The sequence below is a fragment of the Rattus rattus genome, chromosome 18 (assembly GCF_011064425.1).
Source record: "Rattus rattus isolate New Zealand chromosome 18, Rrattus_CSIRO_v1, whole genome shotgun sequence".
Classification (NCBI taxonomy): domain Eukaryota; kingdom Metazoa; phylum Chordata; class Mammalia; order Rodentia; family Muridae; genus Rattus; species Rattus rattus.
In genome coordinates this window covers 37,388,630-37,395,738 of record NC_046171.1, presented here as the reverse complement: position 1 = coordinate 37,395,738, position 7,109 = coordinate 37,388,630, and positions in this window count along the sequence as shown.

The following is a 7,109-nucleotide window of genomic DNA, read 5'->3' as shown; positions in this document are numbered from 1 at the left end:
TCTGTGCATTCATATGGCGCTACCTGTGTGCTGTCAGCAATTATCTTGAATGCTCTATCTGAGCATGCATCCTGTCCCGTATCTAAAGACAATGCTTCCTGAGGGTAGGATTTACATATGTCTTCCTCTTCAACATCTACCATGGATCTAGCCCAGCCAAGCACTTTAGAACCAAGATTTGACTTCGGTGTAGTCACTAAAAGTAAATATGAAATCTATGCAAATGCCACAGCCATAAACTGGGAGGATGTTTTCATCTGTGATCTGTCTTGTCCCTTGAAGGTGAGGAGGGAATGGTGGTGCTCAAGGGTGATTATACAAAGAAAACTCAAGCAAGTGAAGAAGCCCAGGAGTCCTGAATGTGTCATATTCCTTCTTCACATTCTGTGTCAACATTCACCAGTTCCTCATCTAGATGGTTTGCTCTACAGAAAACGAAGAGATTAAGAGCTAGACACTTAGAAACTAAAGAACCTTTAGCATATTATATAATCTCTTTGAAGTGAAGCTTTTACTTGCTAAGGGGAGATAATAATTCTTATCTCAGAATTCCTGCTGTACTCTCATGGGGATGTAGCAGAGATGAAATCGTGTGTGCAAGTTCCTGGTAGGCACACGGGGGATACCATTTTTTTTTTTAATTTTTAGAAGATACAGTTTAGTACGTGTATTTATTTGTTCACTGGGATAGAGCGCATGCTAAGTTGCATGTGTGGAGGTCAGAGGATAAAGGTTAAGAGTTGAATCTCTTTTTCTACCACCTATGTCCTGGAGATTGAACTCAGGTTGACAATTTTGACAACAGAAATCCTTACTCACTGAGCCGTCTTAACAGCCCTAGTTTACCTATTTTATGTCAATGTACCCCTTTCCCATAGTCTTCTGAGCCAAATTAAAAATTAAAAAACTTTATTTGCATAACTATTAAAAACGTTTCAGGGACTACAGATGTGGAATATATCTGCAAGTGGGTGCAGTGAAGGATGAGGATCTGGGTTCAGATCCACAACATACTGACATACACAGCACATGCAAAAGCCACATATGATGGAACATGCTTGTAATCCTAGCTCCTGACAGGCAGAAACAAGATCTTAGTGGTCTTCTATCCAATGAGTCTTGCCCAATAAGCAAGTTCCAGGTTTCCTGAGAAACTGTCTCAAAAATTAAGGTGGAGGGTGGCAGAGAAAGACATCCCATATCAAGTCCTGACCTCTTCATGCACACATACATACAGTGTCTCACACACACACACACACACACACACACACACATATTACACACACACAAAACTACACACAAACACACACATCACACACACAACTACACACACACATCTCACACATCTCACACACACACACACAAACAAACATATTACACACACACAAAACTACACACAAACACACACATACACACAAAAACACACACACACATAAACACACACAAAAACACACACACATACACACACACACACACATACACACACACACACACACACACACACACACATACACACACATACACACATACAAACACACACACAAACACACACATACACACAAACACACACATAAACACACACACATCACACACAACTACACACACATACGTACACACATACATACGCAAACATACACACACACATACACACACACACACACACACACACACACACATACACACACACACCAGACTTTAGCCTTGGCTAAAAGTTTGCTACTTCCAAGGGGCATTTAATCATCAGAAAAGTTCCATAAAGCAATCAAAGAAGGAATTGGTAATATACCAATTTTAGAAGAGGAAAAACTTTCTTTAGGTGCCCTATAAGACAACTTAGACAAACAAACTTAGTCAACTACTTGACTGAGCACAGAGCTGATACTAAAATCCAGAGAACCAAGATCTACCTACTTGTGTGACTATGGTAAAAATCGCACATTCAATTGCGTGGTCCAGGGCATCTGCCTCTTTCTCTTCTGTCATCCAGGCTCTGTATCCTTCCAGGACTATTTTCTTTCCACTTGTGAACAGTATGGGACTACAGAATCCCTTGCAGTTCTAGGAGGTCAGGCATAGTCAGAGAGGAGGAAGCATTGTGCACAGGGCACAGCTTAATTCAAAAGATTTCAAATCTGGATGCCTTGTTTTTGCCAGAGACTCAATTTCACTGGGGGTGGAGGTAAGTGATAATTCACGAAGATGGTAGTAAGACAATGTTCTGTGTTTGTGAGCATATTCTATTATCTCAATATAATAATCATAATTTATCTTCTGAAGACAAACTTGAAAGTTGGTTTGTAGCCTTGAACTCTCAGAATTTTCCCTGCCTCTCTCTTTTGAATGCTGGAATTACAGATCTGCCTTTATGTCTGGAAACATAAAATGTCAAAAGAATACTTGTACAATGTTCTCAAAAGACCTAAAACCCTAGGTATAAATTTAATAAAAGTCATCCAAAGCCTTCATACATAAAACTATGGCATTGCTAGGACATTTTTTGAGAAATGAGGTATAAATCACACACCTGGCAGGCCATTTTTTAAAAGAAAGCAACAAGCAGATTCTAAAAAGCGTACAGAAACACGAGGACTCCTATTTATAAAGACAATTTCCAGAACTTGACTGAAAACCTTCTATGCCGTTAAAGCCATCAGAATGGTGGGACAGAAAGTCCAGAAATATTCTGTATCATGTGGTAGGCAAATGTTTATTAAATGAAGGCAGAAAAAAGAATTAAAGATAGCATTTAAAAATTAAATCTTTTTACTAGCTTAAAGCATGATGAAGAAGTATATCTAGAATGCATAAAGTACTTTTCAAATCCATACAATGGCCACTATAACGTATCAAAGGGGGAAAGACTTTTATAGACGTCTGTTTTGTTTTTAGCTTGTCTCTCTTTGGAGACTAGGTCTAGTCTTATAGCTCAGGATGATCTTGAACTTGCTATCTCCCTGTGCTGGTACATGACCTGCAGGGACTTCAATAAACGTTTCAGAATATATAGCCATCTGTAATGTTTGTTGTTTGGAAAATGTAAATTAAAATTATGTTGCGATCTTCTTTTGTACCCAGTACACTGGCTGAAATTTAGAAGCTGGCTAAATTAAATATACCATACCTAATTTATTAATCTGTATCTTCATGCACTGTACGACATGGTACAAGTAGCTAGTTTTCCCTTCTGGTAATCTAGACCCAGTCTTTCACATCATTTCCCATAATTTGTGATTAATGATCTCTTATTTCTGTCTGTTTTTTCAACTGCATTCTGAATGCTACTTGTTACAGTACTAGTCCACACCAATGCAGGGATTAATAGGGAATAAGTACTTAGGGGTTGGGGATTTAGCTCAGTGGTAGAGCGCTTGCCTAGGAAGGCGCAGGCCCTGGGTTAGGTCCCCAGCTCGAAAAAAAGAACCAAAAAAAAAAAAAAAAAGAATAAGTACTTAGTTCTATGAATTATCTAAACAGATCATTGGCTACAACTCCAGGAATTAGCATTTATCTACACTTGGTGATGCTCTGGGTCATTACTGAGAATGACTTGATACCATTCATTCTGAATGTTCTAAAGTTGTCCTCATAGAAGCCATCCAGTAGATGTGCTTTTGTTAGAGCCATAGAAGAAGCCTAAGAAAAACTACATTCTCAGGCCTGTAGCTTTTAGACCAAAAGGCTCTTCAGCTAACATTTTTGTCAAACAGATAACAGATCAGAAAACATCTAATGTTACAGAGTTTATGAAATACAAACGGTCATATCCTATGATCTTTGCCTAGAAAAATAGTCAAGTAACTTGAGTCAGAATTTAATCTCCTATTTTATCAGACAGAACAATTCTCTTTTACACTGTGCATGTGTATGGCGTTCTGAAAACTATTTATTCAACAGATATTTATTTCACATCTGTGATATACCCTGACCCCTTCTAGATAGTTGCAGATATAATGAGAACATAGCAACAAAGCTCACACTCTTACCAAGTGTCAGCTTGCAGTACTGTATCCTCCTGACTTAATTATGAGATCATGGAGACACAGAAAGAAAAAAATTTTTTAACATTTTTTCAATAAAAGCAGGATACGCACTTCTTGGTTTAATATGTAATATGAAAGCTGCAACAAGGTCAGTTCACCATCTTCTAAACCCTCAAAAGTTAGCCCTCTCAGAACACCAAGTTGTTATCTGCCAGATTGTCAGAACAGTTGACCCTAGGAATTTCCCTTCTATTGACTCACCAATGTGGAACGTGACTGCAAAATCCCAGGCCTTTATCACAACCCTGGGATGACAGTAGAGATAGAGCAAGAAACTCAGTGGAATCCAGAGCATTCTGCATGCCCAGTACCCCTTTGAGTTTCATATGATTCAGAGACACAAAAATTCAACCGAGTCATATTTTTAAAAAAGAAAGAAAGGAAGAAAGAAAGAAAGAAAGAAGGAAGGAAGGAAAGAGAAAGAAAGAAAAAGAAAAATGAAAAAGCACCCCCACTCCACTTTCTTCAAGGAGCTATACAAATATTTCCATCTTCCTGTCTCTTGTCAGTGTCCTAAGGTACTTTTGGGTCAGTATGCATGGCATATTGATACATTCTCAGATGCTGTGTACAAAGTCAGGGACAAGTTCAAAGGAACAAAGTAAAGAGAAAAGAAGTAGGCCTGGAGAGGAAACTTCAAGAAACAGGGCAGATGCAATAGTTTCTCCGTCTCCTCACCATGATGTCACTGAGTACCACATCCAAGAGAGCATTCCTCACTTCCTGATAACATTCTTTCCAGTCTGAATACTCGTTTGGCTTTCTGCTGGCATCTCTGGGCCTCTGACAAGACTCGCTGCATCACTTGGAGACTGTGCCTGCACAAATACCCACTTCAGAGGACAACATAGTGTAACACGGGCCCAAAGAGGCTGGGATGTCTTCAACAGTCAGAAATGGAAATTGTAGTAATCTTATTTTCTCCCTCCTCCATGAGAAAGCAGCATGTACTGCATTTAAAAAAAAATTGTAAAGTAATGCAAATTTCTTATTTTAACAGCTCAGATCTCAGTTGCCAAGTAACAAACCCCACAAGTTCTCTGTGCTTTCGGTGAGCTTTCAGCATTATTCTCTGGCTCACTTCAGGGCAAGGTACTAAATATAATGCATGCTCTTCCTGCAAGAAGTTAGAGGCTTTCTCAGGAGAAGCCAGTGAGTTAACAGTGATTGAAAACTCTCTCTAGCTTTCCCTCTGAGCTGTTGAATCTGTTACTAATTCAGGACAAATACTGATTGTTCCTGCTCAGAATGAGCACTGATTTGAAGAGCCAGAGGCAGTTTTGAAAAGACAGGATTATCCTGCTGAATTCAGGGAAGCCTGTGGTAGAGAGTGAGACCAAGAGTCTATCTTAAGAGGAGCTTTCTAACACTCCTGATCCTGAAAAATTCTAGCACAAGGGACTCGATCCCATGTAGTTTCCTCAGCTTTCTGTTGCACAGTGTCAATGAAAATCTGCCTCTGGCTCCCCTAACCTCTTGTAGACCTGACTTTCTGTGTAAGCTTTTGGCACTTTTCAATGTGTTTTGTCAGTTCCTGAACTGGATTACTAAGGTCCAGAATTACTAGGGTCGGTTTCTAAACTGGATTGCCAGGGTCCAGATAGGCAGAATCCACTTCTTATGTACCCTCCTTGGACCGTATTCAATTCATAGATTACAAATAAAATAGGTAGTCCATGTGTGTCTATGACAGAAGAAAAAGAATAATGTCTACCTCAATTTTCTCTTTTCTTTGCTAAATCCCAAACAAAACACACACACACACACACACACACACACACACACACACACACACACACACACACACACACACACACACACTTTTATGGACATTACAAGGAAAGCCTGTATAACTCCATTAATTGCTAATTTTCCTTGACTCATCCTGACTACTCACAGTAGATATATTTTAAAAATGGGTCCATGCTTAATTTCATGGTGGCTTTCTTGGATTTTACCATTCCATAGAGTCATTACTATGTGGTGTTTTCTCCATATCTCTTTTCTTACAGTCTCCACAAGTTCTAGCCTGTGGTTTACCTGATGGTAGTTGGCACTCTTCTGCCTGTACCCAGGTATTTCTCTTACCTGAGGCAAGATTTCTCATTACCATCAGTACCCTGGTAACTACCAACTTTCAATATTCATATTTATAGGGGTTGGAGATTTAACTCAGTGGTAGAGCACTTGCCTAGCAAGCGCAAAGCCCCGGGTTCGGTCCCCAGCTCCGAAAAAAAAAGAAAACAAATTCATATTTATTACCTGTGATATTTGAATGAGAAGGTCTCCCACGTATTCGTCTTTTTGATGCTTAGTCACCACAGGGTAGAACTGTTTGGGAAGCATTAGGAAGTGTGGTCTTGTTGAAATAGGTCTATCACTGGGAGTGGCCTTTGAGGCTTCAAAAATCCATGCCAGTCTCTCTCTGTCTCTCTCTCTGTCTCTCTATCTCTCTCTGTCTCTCTGTGTCTCTGTCTCTGTCTCTCTCTCTGCCTCTCTCTGTCTCTCTCTCTCTCTCTCTCTCTCTCTCTCTCTCTCTCTCTCCCCCACCCCGCCTGCTGCCTGAACATGGGATGCAAAGCTCCTAACTACTGCTATAGCACCATGCCTGCTTCTGTCCATAACGACAATGGACTAACCCTCTAAAACTGTAAACAAGCCCCCTCATTAAATGCTTTATGAATTGACTTGAACCAAGTGCTCACAGAAATTGAACAGTAACTAAGCTACCATCTCTTCTCAGTGTTAAACTCCATATTGTCTACTGAGCATTTTCATGTGATATCTCGGAACCATCTCGAACCCTATATGACTCAAGCCAGAATCATCATTTTCTCTCTTCCTCCTATTTCTGGTTTCTAAAGCTAGTCTCCACATCTTACCCTTGACCTTGCTACTCACCAACTAACGAGTGCTACCTTCATCGCTTCCATATCTCTTTTCTCTATGTTTACAAGACTAATTCAGACACCAGCACCTCAGCACATCACTGACATCTACAGATATCTGGTTTCTACACCTCCAGCCAAACCCTGAAACATGCGCTGTTAACTCATATTCAATCCTATT